General features: G+C 36.0%; 1 protein-coding gene across 2 annotated transcripts in view; it reads right to left on the bottom strand.

Annotated features, from left to right (window-relative positions):
- The window catches only part of LOC149160104 (S-type anion channel SLAH2-like), a 208592-nt gene extending 185504 nt beyond the window's left edge, over window positions 1-23088 (bottom strand). For both annotated transcript variants that reach the window (XM_089436608.1, XM_089436609.1), the window contains exons 1-2: window positions 22735-23088; window positions 22527-22590 (exon numbers count right to left, since the gene is read on the bottom strand). The gene's annotated coding sequence lies outside the window, so the exon portion shown is untranslated. The remainder of the gene's footprint in view (window positions 1-22526; window positions 22591-22734) is intronic.
- Window positions 23089-25111: the final 2023 nt, after the last annotated feature.

Below are 25111 nucleotides of genomic sequence, written 5' to 3' on the forward strand. Positions count from 1 at the left end.
CCCCCTACATTGTTAGAAGGGTTGGTCGGCTAATGTATCCAGGAGAGACTCGCACTGTATTTCTAATATTTTTCTATAATCAAAGACTGCATGCAAGCTTGGAGGATGGACTTTTGATGTGTTATTGGTGTCTCTGAAGAGTTAAATGAGGAATTCTTGTGCTGCAATATGATACAATAAGTGTTCCCTACTTCTGTTATTTCGTTTTCATATATGCTCAGGTCGCAGAACAAAAGATTGGTCTAGAATTTGCTTAAATGCACTCTATGCTCAGTTTCTGTGGCTTCTCAAATGTTTTCCTCTTGATCTAGACATAAATATGAATTCCTTTTGTGGCTCATGTTTGATCTATTTCACATATGAATGACTGATTATCTAAGAATTCTTAACTGCTCCTAGATAAGGTCTATTCATTTTCATTCTGCTAAACTGTTGGAGAGATTCTTTGTTGCCTCTCTTTCCTTAGCTTTCATTCCATCTTTAAGCTTTAAATGTTGTTTCATGAGCAGCTACCTTGCTCCTCATTTCTCTTGTGACCAAGGAAACGCACCCGCAGTCTTACCCCGTGACTCCATGCCCAATGGTTTGAAACTTACCACACTATGCATTGCCTCTCTACTTGAAAGCATTTTCCTTCCCACCAAAATACAAAGACCCCTGAACTCAATAGCTAGCCTAAAATCCCTTTTTCAACAAAGCTAAATCAGAAAGAGAGAGCCCTCTCTGACTGCAGGTGGGCTAGAACCTGCAGTCCAAAGTTGGTTTGTGGTTACCTCGGCCGTATCCTTTCTGGAGCTTAAGGACAACCTGAGTGATAACATAATGGCGACTCCGCTGGGGATCATCCTCAGATAATTTCACAAAGAAAGTTGGAAAGCTCCACTGAGAGAACCAGACCTTCAGAAGCATTTTAACAAGTTCAGTTCTGATCTGTGAGGGTGGAGACAGATCAGGCACTTCAAAGTTGAACCATCCACCTGGCGACTCCACCTTATTTTCAAACAAAGACTCCACTGGAGGAGCGAACCTGAAAAGGGAATACCTAAAAGCTAAATCAGAAAGAGAGAGCCCTCTCTGACTGCAGGTGGGCTAGAACCTGCAGTCCAAAGTTGGTTTGTGGTTACCTCGGCCAAATCCTTTTTGGAGCTTAAGGACAACCTGAGTGATAACAATACTAATAACAATAAGGGGTTACACTAGTAGTATAGGGGCCTAACATGCCCCTCTCCTTCAAAAAGCATTGTCCTCAATGCTTGAGTAGTTCTTGATGCTTCTGTATAAAATTATTGTCCTCCCATGTGGAATCTTCAGTGGGTAAGTTCTTCCACTTGATGAGATACTCTGAAATTGATCGATTTCGTAGCTGCCGGGTTCTTGTTTCTGTGACTGCTCTAGGTTCCAATATGATTTTTCCTTCCTCTTCAATTTCTGGCAATATTGTTTGAATTGGGATCTTTTGCAACTTTTGAATAAGTGGCCATACTTCTTCATCCTTCTTCCATTCATCCCTTGCTTTGTTTATCCAATCTGGTTGGATAATAGAAATAGCACAAAAAAATGCTTCCACATCCTCATCCTTGAAGAGTCTTCCCATTCAGTAAGATCGCCATTTTTTAAGTGCATGTAGTATTGCCAACATTTCCTTCTCATAAATAGCTTGTTTGAGATGTAGCAGTAAAAATACCCAATCACCTACATCAAAACATTTTTCACTATGATGTTGATCTACCTGTTGTTTCATATGACTTTCCGCCGAAGTGGCGTTATCCTTTAAAAGTTGGAGAACTTGTTGTTGATGCTCGATGTGATCTTTCTCTGCTTGAACCTTTTTCTTCTTGATATGTCCTTCTATCTCTAGAGTTTGAGGAGTGGTAATTTCTTCCAATCCTTTACAAGATATGGTCGGATTCCTTTCTTAATGCTCGATGTGATCTTTCACTTCTTGAACATTTTTCTTCTTGATATGTCCTTCTATCTTGATAGTTTGAGGAGTGGTAATTTCGACCAATGAATTACAAGATATGGTTGGATTCATTTCTTCTTTCTCGATGTGATCTTTCACTTCTTGCACCTTTTTCTTCTTGATATGTCCTTCTATCTTGAGAGTTTGAGGAGTGGTAATTCTTGTCAATGCTTTACAAGATATGGTCTGATTCATTTCTTCTTTCTCTGGGGTGGGGTCCTGGTGTATATCCTCTTCTTTTGATGTTCCTTGATCCTTTTCTTCCTCCTCTTCATATTCTATGTAAAATAATTTCTTCTCAGCACACTTATGACCTTTAGTGCATTTGCTATCACAATTGTAACAAAGCCCTTTTTCTCTTTTTTCTTCCAATTGTTGTGGTGTAACCCTTGTAGGTTGTGGAAGGTTGGGAGAAACAACACTTCCATATTTATAGTTGTGAGGGGTATGCTTCCTAGTTTCCATAATTTTGCTTTCCACTATGTCACAAAGCCCTTTTACTCTTTCCAATTGTTGTGGTGTTGCTCTAAAGAAGGTGTTGCTCTTTGTATCCTCATAATGTGCTATCATTTCCTTCGTGAAAATTGACCACGTAACAAGTTGTTTACGAGAACAAAGCCCTTCATACCATAAAAATTGATCCGGTTCTAAATATGAAGATGCAATACATACCTTTTGTAACAGTGGTACACCATGTAGATCAAAATATTGCTCCATTTGAAGTATCCAATTTACCGGATCCTTGCCATCAAACTTCCTCATCTTGCTTTTTCTTGATTTTAGGAGCTCGATCTTGAAATGAATGTAACTCTGTACTTTCGAATCTTTAAGTTCTAAAATTGCGACCTGTAGTAGCCCTATACGTCCTCTTTCCAATGCCACCAGTCTGATCCAAATTGGATTCTCCAAGGACGAGTTATGCCAAATCTCCCACAGTGACTTGATTATAGACTAGTTCAGTAGAGCGAACTTGTACAACATGCCACGTGTCCCTGTTTCAACCTTTGGCTCTAAAAAATGTATACAAGAAACTACAGTCTGTTCGCTTTTTGTACCTTTTTACAAAATTTCAATCTGATGCTCAGAGAGAAAGTTATAATGATTTTCCCCAAGTCGCCTGTTTGGAATGTAATTCAGGAGTCTGTTTGGAGTAACGAAACCTTAGAATCCAAAGCTCCGATACCAAATGTTATGAAACCAGCTCACAAAAAGATAGGAAAGATAGATCAATTCCTTAGAATTCAACCTCTTCGAGGGGGCAACCTCCTTTACATTACATAAATGAACAATTCTTGGATGATACAAATGAAAAGACGTCCTTTCTATATATAGGAGTCTAAGGGGTCATAACATAATCAGAGCCGACATAACAATAATAATGTAAGGGCACAATAATAACAATAGTGGGCTTCTATGGGGCATAATAGTAACAATATGGGCAATACATGGGTACATCAATATAATAAGTGGGTTGTACTAATAAAAATAAGGGGTTACACTAGTAGTATAAGGGCTTAACAACTTCTAAACATTTATTGAAAACTTCTGTTTGAGGATGGTATGTTGAATTCATGTTGAGGTAAGTTCTTATATGTTTGAAAAATTCCTTGCAGAAATTACCTTTGAATTTGGTGTCTCTATCGTTAACAATGACCTTGGAAAACCCATGTAATTTGTATACATTCTTGCAAAATATCTCGGTGATTTGTTTTTTTGAGTCTGATTTCTTCATTCCTATGAAGTGTGCATGTTTGGTGAGTTTTTCGACTATTATGAGAATTTTGTCCTTGCCATCAGACATAAGTAATCCTTTGATAAAGTCCATTGATATTTCCCCCTACTTTTTATTTGGAATTTTTAAGGGATGGAGTAGTCTGGAGGTCAAAATGTTCTCATTTTTATTTCTTTGACATTTATCGCATTCTGCTACATATTTTTGAATATCATTATTCATTTCTTTCTAAAAAAAATGATTAGTGTGCATTATAGAAGGTTTTAAATAAACCAACATGTTCGACTGACAATGAATCATGGGATTTTTTGAGAACCTTGGCTTTAAATTTGGAATTTGGACTTAGGTTAATTCTTCCCTTGTACCACAAAATATCGTTTTTCCATTCAATTTTCGAATTTTGAGAAAGGTTATTGATTATAGCACTTGTTTCTGGATCTTTTGCATACTCACTTCGAATTTCATTAAGCCTTTCTGGAATTACAACCAATATTGCAAGTAATGATGACTCTTCGTTTTTCTTTGACGGAGCATCTCCTACTACATTGCCTTTCCCTTTCTTATGTAATATATCCATGTCGAAGTTGACAATTTTTTCGATCCACCTTTACTGTTTTGTAGATAGTGTTTTCTACTGGAGGAGGTGATGAAGACTATTATGGTCTGTTCGTATTAAGAACTTACTTCCCTGGAGATATTGTCTCCACTTCGATAGTTCATGCATAATGGAGAGCATTTCCTTACTATATGTAAACTTGAGACATTCTCACTTGTTGAGCTTCCTGCTTTCAAATGCTATTGGATGACCACCCTGCATCAATACTGCGCCTATGCCAAAACCTGAAGTGTCATATTCAATTACAAAAGGATTTGAAAAATATGGAGTTGCTAATACGAGTGCCTTGGACATGATTTCCTTTAATTCTTCAAAACATTTTTCTACCTTATTACCCCATTGAAAGGAGTTCTTTTTCAACAGATTTGTTAGGGGTGCAGATACATGAGCATAATTTCGAATAAAATTTCGATAGTATCTAGTCAACCCTAAAAATCCTCTTAATTTGGAGAGGTTAATTGGTCTGGGCCATTCATTTATTGATTTGATCTTATTAGGATCTACTTTTACTCCTTCCTTGGATATTATTTGTCTGAGGTACTCTACCTCTTCTCTTCCAAAGGTGCACTTGAACATCTTTGCATAAAACATATGTTCTTCTAATATAGTAAGAACTTGCTTCAAATGTTGTAGATGCTCTTTCCATGTTTTACTTTAGATTAGAATATCACCAAATAACACTAACAAAAACTACCTTAAATTCATAATGACCTTCATGTATTCAAAAAGCAGTCTCCGGTATGTCCTCTAGCCTTATTTTGATCTAGTAGTATCTCGATCTCAAGTCCAGTTTTGAAAAGTATTGGGCTCCATGAAGTTCATCTATCATTTTATATATAAAGGGAAACAGAAACTTATTCTTAATTGTTACCTTGTTCAGTCCTCGATAATCTACACCCAATCTAAAGGATCCATCCTTCTTTTAGACTAAAACCACTAGAGCAACATAAGGATTCTACTCTTTGAGATGATTCCACACTTTAAGAGATCTTGGACTAATCTTTTGATTTTAGTTTTTTATGATGTGGATATCTATACAACTTGATATTGATAGGGTTTGACCCTAATTTGACTTCAATTATGTGTTGGATTTCTCTTTCTAGTGACATCTTCATAGGAAGATCTCGGAACACCTTTTTGTGTTTTTTTATCAATTTTTTAACTTCAGGGGTTTCTTTGCTAACCAATCTTGAAGCCAACATCTCCATATGATGAAACTGCACTACATACACTGGTGCTCCCTTCCGGATCACCTTCATCATCTGGTATGACAATACAATTTGATTGGGTGTTGGAACCCATATAGATTGTATTTTCGCCCCTCCCATTTAAACTTTATAAATTTATTTTAATGGTTGGAAGAGTAAGTGCCTAAGGTTTGTAGCCATTGGATACCTAGGATCACATCCACTCTTCCTAATGGTATAGTGTAGAACAAATATTATAAATTGTAGTCCTAAATATGCAATTTGACTTTATGGCATTTCCCTACTTTTTCAATTTTCTTTCCATCAACTACCATCACTTTCATGTTGGGCATCGTATATGTGAAAATGTTCATCCTTTTCGCCATATATGAGTCCAAAAGTTGTGGGTGCTACCAGTATCTATTAGAACCATTACATTTATCTTTTTTATATGTCCTTTTAACTTTAATGTTTGGGGCTGAGATATACGTGTAATGGTTGATAATGACACTTATGGAATATTCTCGCTATCCAATTCTGGAGAAAATTGTGGAGAATCTTCAACTTCTTCTATGTTTGTGTTGTAACGGCTACAATCACCCTCCAAAATTTTTCCTTCGCTTTGTTTTGGAGCCTTCATCCTCGAAATCATCGCAGCTACCCTGCATTGATTAGGTACTTGTGTTTATTTTAATTCATCTGTCGTTTAACAACTTGTGTTCAACTCAATTGTCCTGTCAATCAACCACAAGCACACCCAACACTTGGTTCACATATGGTCAACTGGCTATCGGGAAAAACTGCACAAACCTGGAGGGCATCTTGTCTTCCCCTTTGGAATTGCGCAGAGCAGCCCAGCAGCTACCCTGCACTCAGAAATTGCGCAGAGAAGGCCAACTAGCCTTGATCTGGAAATTGCGCAGAGCAGGCCAGTCGACACTACTCTCTAGAAATGTGCAGTTTCAGCCAATTGTACTGCCATCCAAAAATGCGTAGGCTGGCCCAGCTACACTGCTCTCCAGAAATGCACAGAGCAGCACATGCCAACTGCACTGTTCTCCATAATTGCATGGAACTGGCCAGCTGCATTGCTCTCCGGAAATGCACAGAGCAGTCTAGCATCATTGCTCCGGAAAATTGCGTAGAGTTGGGCAATCAACCATGACCTCTCAGTCCAGAAACAACGTAGAATTTTTCCCTCAGTTGTTTTTCATTGCATGTGCCGACAGGTTGCCCAATTCCCTCTAGAACTGCGCAATCCTTCCTTGCATGCCAAACAACTTTCCTAAAAAAGAAAAAAGGAAAAAAGCGAAAAATCATCACTAGATTTTAGGGATCTATTTTTAGCAATAGGAGTTACATGCAAAACTATTTTTAGAAACTCCCCGCCAAGTGTTGATTTTTCGTAGATTTGTGGCATGCACGTCATAAACCCTAATTTCATAAAATCTATTTAAACAATGCCTTAGAGCTCATTCTTCACACTCAATCTTGGAGCTATGGCATTCTTAAGGCATCTAGGAACCTTCAACACAGTCGACGCAACTTTTTTGGGTAAGTTTTGCTTTTCATGCCTTTTGCCGCTTTTTCTGTCGCTTTTTAGTTTTCGGCTTGTATGAGTGTTGTTTCCTTGGTTTTATTGAATGAATGCTAGTGTTTCAATGTATTTTAGCTTGTAGAAGTGTTGTTTCAAGTTTTGCATTACCTTTCCTTAGTGTCACACGCATAACATTGTTTTTGCACTCACAGTCATCGTTTCAACGACTTGCTTCATGAGCTTCTTGGTTTTGTTGTTTAATTGATTTCTGAACTCGCTTGAATCACATGCATAATTATTTCACTTAGATCTGCACCATCTTCACACACATAATCACTCCTTCATATTTTCAAGTTGCCATTGCTCAGATCTAGGTTGTCTTGGCCCTGATCCTATGTCCCCCAGCAAGCTCTGCGCATTCGTGGCAGTCAAGGCTCCTCCTTGCCTCCAAGAATTGCATAGAGGCTTCCCACATTGTCTCCCAACTATGTTATGCAAAATCCTGGGAAGCAGTGCGCAATCTTGCCCATTGGAACTTCGTAATGCGCAGTTCCAACCAACAACCCAACCTGACTATTATACGCATTACGCAGTTTCAGTCAACAGCCAGTCACTCTGGACTGCGCATTGCATAGATCCAGCCACCAGTCACCCTCACTCGTAGCTGGGACTGTGTAATGTGTAGTTCCAGCTGACAGTCTCCCAGCTTCCTGAATTCAGTGCTACACAATCTTTCCCAGCAATCACCGGTTTGTTGTCTAAATGTTTCTCAAAGTTGTTTGATGTTTTTAGCTCACATTGTCTTGCCATGAGTGTCTTCTCTGTCTCCAAGTATCACAGGTCTTTGAGAAGCTTCTCAACAGTACAGGTATCATGGCCTCCAAGAGAGCTAGATCAAAAGACATAGTTGAAAGCAATACTGGGGACGTGGTTGAACAAGGGTCTATCAACTTACCCGTGTACACAGACACACAAATGTTCATCGAGAAAGACATAAAGATCACATGGAAAGACATCAACACCTTTTTCTTAGGCAGCGTTGAGGAGAATCTGGAGGATCGACAGGTCTATATAAACATCCATAAGTCAGGATTATACAAAGTTGCATGCAGGTTTCCTATGTTCCCTTGCACAGATGTGTTCCACTGGATTGTTTCACACACTGATCCTGAGACAATGATACTGAGCAGTGTCAGTGGAGAAAGGCTTGCTTCCTTTAGGACGAAGGATTATTAAGAGGCATTTCATTTTCCATTCCTAGTGAGTAGGATGGATGCATCGTTCTACACTCCCAACGACAGTACGAACATAAGAGATATCTTGAAGCGTTGGGTAAAGAAGCCAACAAAGATCAGGACAACACCCAACCAGATATACAAGATGAAGACACTCAGGAAGGCATACTGGTTCTTGGTAATCTTTGCATGTCGCTTGTATGGCCAAGGGAGTACAGAGACCTTCCCGCAAAGTTGGGTTACTATGTTGGATCAACCGGCAAGTGAAGGAAAACCGTTCAATTAGTCTGACATGGTGGCCCTCTAGTTGAAAGGGCATCTATCCAATGCTCGGAGTCTACCCAAGGATCAACAAGAAAAATTCTTCATGTCTGCCTACTTGCTCGATGCAATCTGTGCCCAACAGTTTCTTGGCATGGGTTGGGTATGTACAACTTCAGAGACTGTTGTGAAAATATATTGCAAGTTGCTCTCAAATTGCAGCTACTGAGGAGTTATGGCTAGAATATGTGACCATTTAATCGCCCCTCTGTACACGATGATCTTTGAACAAGGTCTGTCCTGCATGTCCCAGGCAGCAACAGAGGCGTTGTTGAACATTGTAGATTGGTACGCCTCACCCGAAAGCACCTTCATCAGGATGTACAATGCAGAGAAAGCTCTGCATGTGTTTCCGAGGTTAGCCATAGACAATTTTCTTATGCAGGAGGTTGTATACCACATCTCAACAAGGTTATCAGCTGGATGGCACAAGAAGAAGAAGGCACCATGGCCCATGCTTCTTATGCGAATTGGGTTGTACGTGATCAGGATTTTGAAAGAAGTGGATGCCAAGGTGGTAGATTTCAAGAAGTTTAAGTTTGACACCAGTAGTTTCAACCCATATGACCCACATGGTTTATGTAGGGACCACTGTGCGAGAGTGTACTATCCTTGGATCCACGGGGCGTGCCATTGGCCAGAGGAAGACCCATGGAGATATTGTTATAACTCCTCTAGGCTCAATGAACCAGCCAACATTGCAGTGGAGTGGCTAGCAACAGTCAAGGAAACAACACCACATGGAGCAACAACAACAACAACAATAAGCAGCAAACATGTGTAAGACAAAGACAAGAGGAAGATTGTCGAAATCACAAAGACGGAGAAAAGCTACAAGTTTCAGGAAGACCCACTTGTGGAAAAGGTAGCTTTGTAGATAGATGCGAAGAGGCGACAACATGACAAGAGGATAGTGCAAAGAAAGAGATAGAAGCAGAGGCTGGAAGATGCAGAGAGGATGTTGCAAGAAGTCCAACAGAAGCTCAAAGAAGAACAAGAGCTACGCAGAAGAGAGAAGGAAGCGCAACATGAGCATGAACAGGAACAAGAGGAAGTGCAAGGCGCGTAGACAACACATACTGCACCGATACAGGTTGAAGACTCTGAATCGGCAACAAATGAGGAACACGGTAAGCAACCCTAGGAACAAGAACTTGCTTTATAGGATGAACAAATAATAGAACATATGGACATGGAGATGGAGCAATCGGAACAGGATTAGGATACTAACCTCATGCCAAAAGCAACCGAGGTCACTCCACAGGCTTCACTAGCTCCAACAATAGAGAAAGTCCCTAGTGAACAAGGGGATACCATTGTCTTTGAGGACCATCCGGAAACAGAGGTGTACAACATAACCTTTGATGAGTCACAACACAGAGTTGTACAAGCACATAGAGCGCACACCCCAGATGAGCATGCATCACCTGCACACTTGGAATAACGGGTGATTGTGTCAGATGTACGGAGACATCCAACCGTATTGGCCAATGCTACAAAGGCTTATGTCAAAGCCATGAGCTCAAGTGTTAGGTTCTTGATAGCAGAAAACCGGTGCATGGCTAAGGAGTTGCAAGCAACCAAGCAAAGAGAGGAACAATCAACAGGATCCTCCAGAGTAGAGATGAAGATGGCCATACTTGTTGAAGTATTGGCTCTTGAGACAGTCATGTGGAGATTGTATGACAAGTTTGTCACTATGCACAAGGAAAATGTCCACCTACATGGTCATCAGTAGCGCTGCACCAAGATAGTGCGAACACTCACAGACATACATGCTACATTTGATCATGTACAAACATCGACAATGAGGTACACAGGAGCCCCACTTCACTTACACAAGATGATGAAGCCACAAGTAGAGTTGGACAAAGCATGCATCTGGAGTCAGATCTGAAACTATGAGGAACTCTCACCGCTCATCACCAGTGTGGAGGCTTCGTATGCACGGTTTTACAAGAGTTTGGGTGTCGTGGTGAGAAAGTATGGCACCCCGTTAATTGATACGCTCACCGAGGCCAAAGAGAAGAACCAAGTCAAACTATAGCTCGATGCATACTTTGATCAATTGAAGCTCACGACCACCAACGCAAATTTTCAAGTCAGCACAGATAACATGCGGATGTACATCGCTAGTCCAACCTTGCTCAGGACTAAGTTGCGAATTTTACAGGATGAGTTGGAACGAGGTTCCAAATCAGTATACCCAGAACCAATGGAAGCAAGAGTTCGTTTCTAGAAGGACACCATCAAAGAGTATGCGGATACCATTGTGCACTATCAAGCGTGGTATCAATTCGTCATCGAGGATCACGAAGAGAAGGTTGATGAGCTGGTATTTCCACAGCCATCCGGGTCATAGTGTTGCCTTGTCTGGCTGACTCAAGCCAATTTTGTCCCACATGGGTATATGGGGAAATGTATCATTTTTGTAAACATGATGTAAAGTGAGATCCCAAGTGTCATTAGTGGAATACAAATAGTCATATGTAATGTAAAGAGTCACGAGGGTAGTCCAAGAGTCACAAAGAGGAATGTCAAGGGCGACCCCACCCTTTGTTATAAATAGAACCTCATAACTCATAGAATGGGCTTTTGGGAGCCAAGATTTTGCTAAGCATTGCTTAGAGAGGGCTTGGAGAGTATTGTGACGAGCCTTGGCTTCTCCACAATGCAGAGTGAGCACATCTCTTTGGAGGAGCAGGCAGTGTTGACTGTAATGTTCCACTATTGGGGCTAATGGCTGTCATGGTTGTATGTATGGATGGAACTTTCACTTTAAATAATATAGTAGAGCCAACATGTTTCATGCATATGTTGTTATTGTAGTTCAGTTATTCTAGTTACTTTATCAATGTATGTAGTTTTACTTATGCATTGATGTATGGACTATTCCATATATGATTGTATGAATCTTATTGAAGCGTGTTGTTGGTTTAACTCATCACTTTGTATTGTCGAATATTCTGCTTTCCAGCTTGTGATGTCATTCAACTCGTGTGTTCCTTTCAGGTTGCGTATTATTACAAGCTTCTAAGGGATACACTTCATTCCCCTTTTGTGTGTTAGAACCTTCCCATGCATCTCTCTTGACTCGCTGGAAGGTCACACACTTGCTTCCGACAAGGATATCTTGCTTACCTCTACGCGCTATTGCAGTCAAGACATAGATTTACTACCCACTTCTAGGACTCCTACTCCAAATAGTCTAAGGTATAGTTGGGACTTCTTACTGGGGAGATACCTTGACATGTTGGCGGGTCCAGCACTGTCAACAGTTTAATTCTTCACTATTGAATCATTGGTTGCTTCACATGTATATAGGTTTTTGGTCTCTTTTCCCTTAGAACATTTATGTTTAGAATCCCAATTTTTGTCACAAAGTTTGCACTTACCTTCTTTCATTCTTTGCATTTCCGAATTAGTTTTTCCTCCTTCACGTAGTTGTGGTGGAACATATTTTGTGTTATCTGCATTAGCAATTTTGGGAAATATTCATCTCGAATATACTCTTTCAACTTTTGGCCATTGTATCACTTCGAGCTTCTTTTTTGCAGCTTTTGTGTTCTACCTTGTTCTTCTATAGAAGTGATGTCATGAAGCTTAAGCTCAACCTAGAGACGTGGTTGAAGTCCTGTGATGTACAATTGAATAAGACGAGTCTCTGACAAATCAGGTACTCGTGTAGCTAGAGTTTCCCATTCTCTAGTGTATTCATCCACATCTCCTTTTTGTTGTAGCTTGGTGAGTGCTGTGAATAACTCTTCTTCTTTGACACCTTGGAACCTCTTAAAGAATGCATTTTTGAATTTCTTCCAACTGATAGTATGTGTCATTTTCTTCCGCCATATATGCCAATTATATGCTTCACCTTCCATTTGAATGGATGCATCACTGATATTTTCATCATCATTGTAGCAGGGAGCAGAGGTGGGGGAAAGGAACCGTGGTTAACCGAGTACGAAGTGTGGACGATAAAGTGAGTGAGGGGTGGTAGAATAGTTGAATGGTGATAGGGAGTTGATGACAGACAAAGAGCACAATTGGATGGAGGAGGCACAGTCGAAAGAGATGGGTGTCAGACACTATGGAGTAACAATGGTCGGGAAACAACAGAGGCAGAGGATCGATGCTCTGATACCAGATAGAGAAAAATAGCTCAGTAATTGACAGAAATATATACCACCTCAGGTGCCTCTTACTGAAAAGGCATGATCTTTTGATCGTGCCCTTTTGTCTAAGTAATCTATAATTACAACATTATTAATTTTTTACATAACATATCTCCTCATAGGTTTACTCAAATTTTTAAGTGCAAACACTTGTTGGATGCATAATTAAATTTCACATTCAATAAGTACCCACTATGCATACTTATGAGTAGACCTACATCGAAGAAAATTAAATCAAGTTCAACACATTTTTTTCATGTATTTTCAATTTTCTTCGATGTGGGTCTACTCATAAATATGCAAAGTGGGTACTAGTTGGATGTGGAATTTAATTCTACATCCAACGAGTGTCCACACTTGACATTTGAGTAAACTTATAAAGAGATATGCCAAAAATAAAATTAAAAAAAAAAGTAGTTTTCTTCTTTTCCATCCAAAATATTTTCCTTCAGAGATATCATCATTTTGAATCCTATTGGTTATTTTAAATTTAATTATGTTAGTACATTTTTCTTTTGATGTTCATTTTTTACCTCAAAATTCCCCTAATGCTTGGTTTTATAATGATGTCATCAATTATGATGTATTGTGACACTCATAATGCAAAATATTCCATTGCATATAGCAAAATGAAGCATGTGGAGCTTCATACTTATTATCTGAGACAATTAATACAAGAAAATATTGTGAAACTTGTTTATTGAAGGACACATGATTAGGTCCTTGATATCATTATGAAGCTTCTCATAGAGGCTAAGTTTGTGAGACTTTGAATTATGATTGGACTTTAGGAAGCTGGAATTATGGGAGGGTGTACAAAAGTACTTTCACCTCTTGAATCTCCAACACATTGTGTTGATAGGGGGGTGTTGAAACAACAAGCTATGTTGGTTCATCACACCTCTCTAGATCTTGTAGAGACAATAAGTCAACAATCAACTAAAAGAGTCCACTTAGTGGTCTACTGAGTGGTTGACTAAGGGATTCAATTGATAGTCAACTAGACACTCACTTAAGGGACTAATTGGATAGTGAACTTGGGATTTAACTACTTAGGTTGTTAGAATAGAATAGTTGACTAGTGCATAGACAAAGTAGAAATTGAGAAGTTTGACATGTGCCCTAACTAATCTATGTCGACCGTATCTTCATGGCTTCAAAAGAGTTAGATATATCTTGGTTCAAAACAAGATAGCTCTATAGATAGATTTAAAAATATATAGATAATAAGCATGTGTATAATGTATTATGTATGAAAATCTTTTAATTTCTTACCATACTATATATATTATGCTTTACTTAATTATGTTTATATTAAGCTTTACTTAATTATATTTAAATATTGTAATGATATTTTTAGAAACCATAACTTTCTTCCCATACTAACTATCTCATCTTCAAACTCTTCTAATTTTAATATTACACAAAACAATCCACATTATACAGATATTTTTCTCAATGATACAAGATAGCTCTATGGGTAGATCTAAAAATGTATGGATAATGAACATAAATGTATTGTATTATGAGTGGAAATCGACTTTTTACACTGCCATATATGTTAAATTTTACTATATTCTAATGATATCTATTCAATTACTAACCATCTCAACTACACAATTTGGAGACATATTACACGTAGGGATATTGGAGAGACATTACAGGTAGGACTATTTTTCTCAATAATAGTGGACAAAACCAGCCATTTGAATACGAGGCTATAGGAAACACAAATAAGCACCGGTTGCGTTGTTATATTTATTGATGGTACTTTAGCTTAGCTCCTAAAAGTGGAACCTCAAAGTTACTGATGCGACACCGATGTACAACTGAAAGATGCGAGGCTCGCTTTAAACTTTGGACTATTTTTCCCCCAAAAAAAAATTGCTCGGTACATAACTAAGTGCACGATGTGGAGCTCCGAAAACCAGACTAACTTCACAGAATGCTGATTTCGCTATATTCTAAGTAAATTCCTTGATATTGAGGTTAAATGGACTAATTCTGAGCTAAAACATTCAAAGAACAGTAACAATCAATATCCGAAATTTTAAGCTTAATGTAAGCGAAAATACATCCAAAAAGCAACACGACCGAAAACAAGTTGGCAAATTGAATTTATGGTTGAAAAATGACTCAAACGTAACCCTGGTAACAACAATCTTCTTTAAGTGATGGCATTTAAAGCCGCCAGTTTCGTATTTAACAAAAAAATTCGTGCTGCAATGTGACGCCTTTGAATCATGACACCAGACACTCAAAAAGTCAAGAACCGCCTCCTGAAATTGCGACAGATACACTTCCCTGGGCATGCGAGAATGAAAATGGATGGAGGAGGCAGCTTCGGTCAATTACTCTCCTGAACGAGAGACAAGCGTGATATTGTCGTAGCTTGAGTGGGCCAACTAATTGAAAACATAGCCTACCTACAGGAGTTAGAATTGACATGATACAACCGGACCTAAGTAGGTAATAGATAAAGTGGCTGCTTTAGTCGTTAATTGGGAATTAGGTGTGATAGTAGGGTTTAGACCGGTGGCAGAGCAGCTTCATGAGTTGGTATGTTATTCATATAAATAAAGTACATGAGGAAAATTTGATGTATCCGAAAAAGTGAAGAGGGAGAATTTGATTCTGAAACTATTTGAAAATGGTTTTATAAGAATTTTAAAAGTAAAAATGTAACACTCCAACCTTTTAAAGATGGTTCAATACCTTGAAGATATAACCTGTATCAATTTTTTCTCTGTATAACACAGTAATTTAGGTTTTCCACATCAATAACGACTAAAATACAACATTAATCATTTGAATATTATACATACACCTAATAACTAAACTTTATAATATATTATTTATAATATAATATCGTGAATATTTAACTAACTTTTATGCATACACCTAATAACTAAAATTTATAATATAATATCGTGAATATTTAACCAACTATATAAAAACAACTGGTCAGAAAATTATACCATAAATAAAGCAAAATCTTAATAAAATTTGTAACATGAACTACATGTACTCTTAAGAAACTCTACATCTTACATACCTAACTACACTCTTAGTCCATTTCTTCTTTAATTTCAGAATAGAACCCATCGTGATTAATAATCCAGCTGGCATCTGCTGCGAGAAAGTAAGCTCAGTGTGATTTGCTTTGAGAATGGCAAATTTCTTTATTGTCACTAAATGGTTGTCGTATTAGAAGTTCTGACCAAATTAAGCGGTTGTGTGTATCCAAATAAGAAAAAGGGAAAACACATTTTTAATGGTTCTCCTCTACTGAAGCAAAGACTCGAACACGAATTAATTTTTTTTCATTGTCAGCATGGCGTGCATGTCTGGAAAAAACAGGAGAAAATATATTGTTTACAGCTATTCCACAGAGCCCAAGACCTTTTTTGCTCCGTTTGACAACCCTACTCACCCAACCACTTTATATTCACAACATCGCTCCAAGAGCATCGATTGCGATGTTCTTTTGTACTTGGTCCAATAGCTCCAAGAACATTGTACTTGGTCCAGTAGCTCCCAGAATATTAATTGCCTTTGTACTTGGTCCAATTTCCAGATGTCAACTCCATATCTTCTCTGTAAATGGCAGGGATTTGTTTCTTTCACAAATTGCTTTTGTTTTCTCTATAAATTAGGTAATATTATTGCGTTTGATTTTTCTATAAATTTGGTAGTTTGATTTTTATATAAATTTGGTAGTTTGATTAGCATTTTTAAAAGTTATTATGTTATTTTGTCTTAAAGTTATAGAAATTTTGGTCATATTTTAAAAAAATTTATTAGGATTTTTGTGAATCTAAATAAAAATTATTAAACTTCATGATTTTATGTGTTTTGAAAATTTTTGATGATGTTGATTTCATTTCCACTATCAAAAACATAATTCAAACACTACGTTTATAAAAAAAATTAAAATTTTTTAACCCAAATTCCAATCACTTTTAAAGGTTAAAACAATTCCTCCCGCTCGATAAAAATCCGTTGTTTATTAACACTATGGAAGATAGACGTGGACTCGCAGATTATAATTTTAGCTGATCACTTATGTTGTTAGGTTTAGCGTGAGCTTTCTCATCCGTGGTTTGAAAGTTTGTCTCTGTTGGAATCCATTATCTTAGCAGGTGCTCTTTCAACACATTTCAAAGTGCTTGCCACATGGCAGTATACTTATCATATCTGATCCGGGGAATCATTCTGCAAAATTATAAGTCTGCTCTCTATCCCCATCCTATCTCATCCGTATACTTGTATTAATCGGTGGCCAAGTTCATGCGTTGAAAAGATGAAAAAAAAGATTAATTAATGGAATGGGTTGTCCTTGGCGTAGACAAAATATGGAAGAGACAGGAAAATACATAAATGATTATATAGTAGAATCTATTTCAATATATTAAATATCATAAGAGTGTTTCGGAAAAATGATAGTGGATGTTGTCTCGCTGTGTGAATATATATTATGATATTATGGTGCTATGGCAATGATCGAGGGTGACCAACTCAATTTCCTATGAACAATGATATAACTTTCATTCACCTTTACAATATATTAAATATATTTTTCCCAAATTTATGATTTTTTTTTAATTTTTAATTTTATTATAATAGAGGGTGACCAACTCAATTTCCTGTGAACAATGATATAACTTTCATTCACTTTTACAATATATTAAATATATTTTTTTCAAATTTATGATTTCTTTTTTATTTTTTATTTTTATTATAAGTAAACATTTATAGGGATTTGAATCAGTTATCTATAAAAACAATTATTTAAATTTATATTTTAAAATTTACCTACTCAATTTTATATCAACAATAATATTTCTATTCACCTTTACAATATATTAAATATATCTTTTTCAAATCTAGATATCTATGATTAACAAAATTTAATTATAATATTTAATTAAAATATTTAATTAAGTTTTAATTGAAAAATAATAAAATTGAATATTTTTTCATAAAAGTTATTTAAAATTTATATTTTAATTAATTATTTATATATATATAAAGTTAGAGTTTTTTTTTTATTATTATGGTATATATATTAATTATCTGTGACATGGCAAAGATTTAAATATTTAAGGGATATGGAGGAGCATTTATCTTTTTAAACTTATCACATGAAGCCAATATGTCACTTGTAAGAATTGAATCTTAATGAAGAGACTTATCATAAGGGACTAACATGTCACTTGTGGGAATTGATAACGGAAGGGCATTTACCTTTCTAGCCTTATCACAAGGGGCCAATATGTCACTTGTGAGAATTGAACCCTATTGGGGAGCCTTATCACAAGGGGCCAATATGTCCCTTGCAGGAATTGAACCTTATTGGAGAGCCTTATCACAATAAGTAAACATGTTATTTGTGGTTTCAAAGGCATATACCCTTCTAACCTTATTGCAAGGGGCCAACATGTCACTTAAGGTAATTGAATCCTAGTGGGGAGCCTTATCTCAATAAATAAACATGTCATTTGTGGATTCAAAGACATATACCCTTCTAGCCTTGTCACAAGGGGCCAACATGTCACTCATGGGAATTGAATCCTAGTGGAAAGTCTTATCATAATGAGCAAACATGTCATTTACAGGAATTGAACCCGAGGAAAGACATCTACCCTTTTAGCCTTATCACAAGGGGCCAACATGTCACTTGAGAAAATTGACCCTTGTTGGGGAGCCTTATCACAAGAGGCTAGCATGTGGTAATTGAAGGCGGGGAAGGGCATCTATCCTTCTGGCCCTGTCATAAGGGGCCAACATGTCACTTATGGGAAGTGAACCTTGGTGAGGAGCATTGTCACAAGAGGTCAACATATCACTTATAGGATACAAGAGGCTAACATGACACTTATGGGAATTGAAACCAGGTGGGGAGAAGAACAAAGCCCAACCACTTGAGTTATGAATACTAGACAAAATAAACTTGAAGGATATAGGGGTGGGCTTTGATCTACTTATGTTTGCATGAGCCATAAAACCATATAATATAATCTCTTTACATGCAACCACATGTGTGACCACTACTTCAAGGTGTCCCATAACTCTAGGCTAGGCCCCCCGTCGAGAATGAACCTTGCCAAATAGTGAAAAAATCCTTGTTTTCCATCATTGGATCCAACCCCTTTGGGCTTATATGTTATTGAAAAACAAGAGCTCATTAAAGGTAACGTTAAGGAATAAGAAACATTGGCTTTTTTATAAATACTATTTAGAATAAAACCACTATTTAATCATACTTAAGACTTTAAACTACTTGTGATTAGCCAGGAGCTTGTCTTCTTCAAATAAGTTAAAATGAGCAAGAGCTAAAATCTAACCCTTTACAACAACTAAATTAAAATGAAATTTACCACTATCTATCTATCTATCTATCTATCTATATATATATATATATAATAAAAATATTTTTTAAACACTTATAATAAATAAAATATATCAATAAAATATCTTTATATAAATAAAATTCACATTATCCATAAAAATATAAATATTACTTTCCACCCACTTGTTAATGTATAGCACCTCACTACCAAAAAAAAATCATTAAAATACAATAACCAAATAATTATTGATAATTTTTAATTTATTATAATTTATAATAGTTTTTAAATAATTATAGTAAAATAATTAATATAGAATTAGTAATATTTAGAAAATAATGTCACTTTTCCTACACAAATCATTAAAGTACCATAACAATATAATTTTTAATTATAATTTATAATATTTTTTAAATAATTATAATAAAATAATTAATATATAGAAAATAATATCACTTTTACCCATTGTAAATTAAAACAGCTTTTTGTCTATTCAAATGTATTTATTACTCATATTTAAGTAGACCATGGGAGGGTGCTTGTTGACAAAAGGTAACTCAAATGCTGGGGGGTTAAAATAGCTTTTTGTCCATTCAAATGTATTTATTACTCATATTTAAACTTATTATTAACCATTGAACGTTCCCCATTCAAACATTTTTACCTTTTTCTTCCTTATTCTTGAGATCTGTCTATTCACGCGTGAATTATTCATGAGGATTGTCTTACCTTTTTCTTCCTTATTCTTGAGATCTGTCTATTCACGCGTGAATTATTCATGAGGATTGTCTTTCCACGCGTGATTGAATGAGAAAATCGATTTTAGTTTTGTAAATTTTCTATTAATGTTAATGTTTAACGCATCCAACTTTTGCAATTATTTTAATATATTTTATAAAAACTTTCAAGAAAGCAGGACTATTCTGCAGAATTCTCTATATTAAACTAGCTGGCATCGATGTGAATAAGACCCATAGCTTCCGAAAACAAAAAATAATTTATTTCCGGAAAATTAATGTACTTTCAAATTTGTCCTCATCTTAATCTACCGGTTCAAGTCACTTCGTTTCTAAATGGTAAGGTACTCGGTCTCCGAAAATAAAAAGCAATTTATTCCCTAAAAATTAATGTACTTTTTTCTTCAACCAAATAAAAAAGCATTATGGATTATATTAAGACAATATAAAAACCAACATAAGATACATAAGGGTGGCATATGACAGCCACGAAAGAGGGCATTATAGACAAAAAGCAAATGCCAAAGGTTCATAAAGAAACATATATAGTAGCACATACCAAACCATGACATGACATATAAGACTGTGTATACAGGGCAGCCAGAAGGCAAGTCATAAGCATCAACAAAAGATTAAGCCAAAAAAATTTCAGAAAAAAAAAAGACTAAAACGCATCAAATATTAATAACCAAGGATAACAAAATCCTGAACTGAAAATTAATGTACTTGCAAATTTGTCCTCATCTTAATCTACCGGTTCAAGTCACTTCGTTTCTAAATTCTAACGTGCTAAGTCTTGGCGAGTCTTATTTGGTATGTTATCAATTTATAAATGTTGAGGTAATATATATTTATTTTTGGATAATCTACTTAGATTTGATGGTCGGCATATACTGCCCTCGCTCATTTATGGATGGATAGCAAAGCAAATATGGATGGATAGCAAAGCAAATAAGGCTTGTCCTGGGTCTCGGCTTCAACTTTGTATTAGATTGAGTATCTTGGATTTTGGAATCTGTGTTAATGTTCAGTCAGGTTGGCGGGAGATTACTTGTAAGCCCATTTTAAACACTAAAATTTTAAACACTGGAATAGAATAAAATGTTCTTAAATATATATAATTGAAGGGTGGGAATTTCTAATAGGCCAGAATCCCAACCAGATAACAGAGGTTCATTCGTTCAGATCGTCACTAAAACCCAAGATTATTACTAGCATTACTTCCAATCACTTAAGAAAAAATTCAAACCAAAGTTAATCTCATCCAAAAAAATAAATTACCAGCTTCTTACTCAAACAAATATTTAGGATTAGTCTGACCGTTAACAATAAATTACCAGCTTCTTACTCAAACAAATATTTAGGATTAGTCTGACCGTTAACAGTAATCTTAGCCTTCAAACAAATATTTAGGATTAGTCTGACCGTTAACAGTAATCTTAGCCTTCATGCTCAAGTTGGTGCTCCGAATAAAAATTGAAGGCGTGTTCTTACTCCGACTTTAGGCTCTAAACTTTAAGATTTTTCATCATAATATTTGAGGTTACACTTATCGTATATTTTGAATACGAAATTAGAATTATCAATCGCTTTTTATTTAATGTTATAACTTCTTAATAATATTTAACTATTTGTTAACTGCGATTCTTGGAGGGGCAAAAGGTGATCTAATGACCTCTTTATCAGAAAGAAAGAGAAATCCGGAAAATAAACAATGGCCATGGCTAATTGAAGGAAAAAATACACGTCCTTTGCTGTGAACAGGACCTGTGATTCTTTAAAGCTTGTAAATCCTAAAAATATGCATCATTTTAAGGCTTCAATGAACTAAGATAGCCATGGAAATCACAGTTGCAGTGCGTACTGCAGCAAAAGGGTGTTTAACCTTTGCGTATCACTACGAGAATTGTTCTACGTAACAGCGATCAGAAGGAGAGTTCACTGCTTCAAGCGCGCAGTCGAAAATTGACAAACTTTACTTTTAATTAGGCGCTGATTTAAGTTTACTTCATTTACAGTATGTACCTATGGAACTAAAGCGGAGGTCAGTATGGGATAGGTATTATTTGAATTCAGATGTAGCTCAACGGAGCAAACTTCGTGAGCTCATATAACGGCTGCGCTTCTTGATCAAATGATATAAACCGTCCAATGAACTGAAAGCAAATATGGAAGCTCTTGTCACCTGGTGAAAATCAAGAAACACAGAACAGCATCCTCTCACCGCCTGGAGTTTTAATTGTTTAAAATCACACCTATTTACCAACCTATGGGAGGAGCAACTGTTAGAATCAGTACATTATTATATCTCTTTATTGTACTTTAAATTAAGCAAAGCAGAGCCGCTCTGCTTGTTCTCAAAGAACCAATCGACACTCAGATCGTTTGAATGCATTATTCTTCCAAGAAGAAAAGCTCGCCATACACGTCAACACACGAACTGGATCCCCGAAACCCAGAATAACTTCACAAATTGCAGTTTCCGTTATACTCTTCAAAATTGTTTGGTATTAAAGGTTAAATGCACAATTTCAGAGCCAAAACTTTAAAGATGAGTTAGCCGAAACTATCCACAACGACCGGTGTAGGGATCAACCAAAATTTTTACAATTCAGGTTACAGAGCAAAGAAAACCTTTAATATCCAAAGATTTAAGCTTAAAGTGAAGTGGAATACCTGCGATAAGTAATAATCCGTTGAAGCAACCCAAGAAAAACGAATTCGTGAATCAAAATTTTGGCTGAAAATTGCAAGAATAACTTCAAAGAACAGTTAGCCAAAACTATCCGCAACAACCGGTGTAACGATCAAGCCAAAATTTGGCGAAAGAACCAATAAAATTTTTAAAATCCCAAAATTTAAGCTGAACGTGGAATGAAAGTACCTGCCGGAAGCAATAATCCGTGGAGGCAACCGAGTAAAAACGAGTTCCCTAATCAAATTTATCGCTAAAAATTGCGCAAACAAATCCAGAGAACGGCCAGACGGAAGTCGAACTATTGCAGGCAGAAATCTTGAGGCAATCTGTGAAATCCGAAAGCCGGACTTGCAAATCTCTTATATATCTTTTCCAGTGTTCAAATATCCTGTGCGGTGCAATGTGACGCATTCAAATCTGACAACGAGAACCTCTCAATAGTTTTCAATCCCAGCTAAAATTACGTGTCAAAGTACCATAATTATTTTGCGCATCCTCCATTCTCCAAGCCCTTACCTACTGGAAATGAGGAGCTCGGCAAGCGTCCGACTGAGGTACCCGTACCCGACGGTACAGGGAAAAAGATAGTTAAAAGGGACGAGGGTGAGTCGTGGGTTCGAATCATGACTCAGATAAGTGCGTGACTGTGGAGGTGGGCCAACTGTTTGAACACTTAGCCTGTCTGTCATGAGCAAAATATTTGACTTATACGCCCTTCAACGCAGGCTATATACAGGGGGCACGCCTGTACTGAATTTCCATTGGATTCAGGTTGGGACCCGCCATTAGTCGGTCTAGTTGGCATATGCATCGGAATTGTAAGTTTCTTTGCTGTCTGTGGGACAGGTTGTCGTAAGTGTGATTTCTCTCCAGAAATCATGGCGGTAAGTTGGGCTGAAGTTCATTGGTAGAGAGTAGTACAAGTTACAACTAATGTTTCTATTTACTTTTCGGTGAAGACCTCCTCGTCTTCCACGAACAAACTCTAAAAATATTGAATGCTTTTAAAATAGGAGAGTGTTAATGTTTTTAAAATAAGCTTTGAGTGGATTTAATGGAGAGTGTTAATGTTTTTAAAATAAGCTTTCAGTGGATTTAATGGTTAAATGTATTTGTCTTTCTCAATAGGTTACAGGTTTGAAATCAAAGACACTAAAATATGTATCTCTTGAAATTTAAATGGGACATATGTTTCACCAATAAAATTTTCATACACTAATTTGATTTCTATTTATAAAAACAAAAATAATAGATAAATTATTTTAATTATTTATTATTATTATTAAATAAAATATTTAATTGAAAAAATATGAAATTATTAAATTTTTTCATTTTTTAACATAAAAGATAAGTTTATTTGTTTTTTGAAAAGAGTTTTTGGAGAAATTACATCACAATTTATTCGTCCACGTGTTTCCAATGGCTACAGTAGATACGGGACAGGACTGGACCAAGAGAAATAAAAATGGACCCAAAATTAGTTAATTTGTTAATCAATTAGTTTTATATTATTTCTTTTGTAATCTAAGAATTAACTAATAAACTTTTTATTATTTAAATCTTCAAAATGTAGATAAAGAATTCTATTATTATTATTATATAGAGAAGAAATAATAAAAAATCAATAACTAGAAAACTTAATTTAATTTAATAAATTTAAATATGTAATAATTTCTATTAAAATATAAATAAAAGTCGGTAAAAAAAAATAAAATTATATATATATATATATATTATATATGATTAATAATTTTATTTATCTATATTTGTTTTATTCAAAGTAGAACTGGAATAGTTGGTTTATCTCATTAGAATATTTATATCTATAAGAGATTTTGATTTATTTACCTGTTGTGTTAAATAATAAGTTAAATAATAAGGTGAAAGTTTTCTTTTAATGCTTAAAAAAAGTTTAATTCTTAAATTTAAGTTAAAAAAAATTATTTTATTGTTTTTAATGAAAAATAAATTAATAAATAAAAATTCAAGAGAAGAAAATGAATAAATTGGGAAGAAACAACGGTTTGCAAGGGGTAGCTCAAGTGGCAATGGTCGTGGAAATGAAGTCTCATTGCACCGGAGATCTTGGTTCGATTCTTATGCTACTCTCCCCGGAAATGGGGTGGGTTCGATTCTTGTGCTACTCTCCCCCGAAATGGGGGAAATGGGGTGGGTTCGATTCTTGTGCTACTCTCCCCCGAAATGGGGTGAATAACGAACATGTAAAAACTTGAAATGAGAAGGTCCTACCTAAGAGAGATCTAATTTTCTTAAATATATGGAAGGATGGTCTTTATCAAGTGTTTGATAAAAAAAATTGAAATAAGAAAGTCTTACCTAAAAGAGATCTAATTTTCTTAGATATATGCAAGGATGGTCTTTATCAAGTGTTTGATAAAAACAACTAAGTGTTGGACATAATCTATGTTATGAATTACTCTACTCAAATGGACTTAAAAGAGAAAGTTACTCTACTAAGGTGGGCTTAAAGAGTGAAGGTTATGATATTGTTACTAGTTTTTATATGAGGGTTAAGTCTTTTATAGTAAAAAACTTTATTTCT

The sequence above is a fragment of the Pinus tabuliformis genome, chromosome 5_2 (assembly GCF_031772625.1).
Source record: "Pinus tabuliformis cultivar Carrire ecotype Pingquan chromosome 5_2, CPIR1, whole genome shotgun sequence".
Taxonomy (NCBI): Eukaryota; Viridiplantae; Streptophyta; class Pinopsida; order Pinales; family Pinaceae; genus Pinus; species Pinus tabuliformis.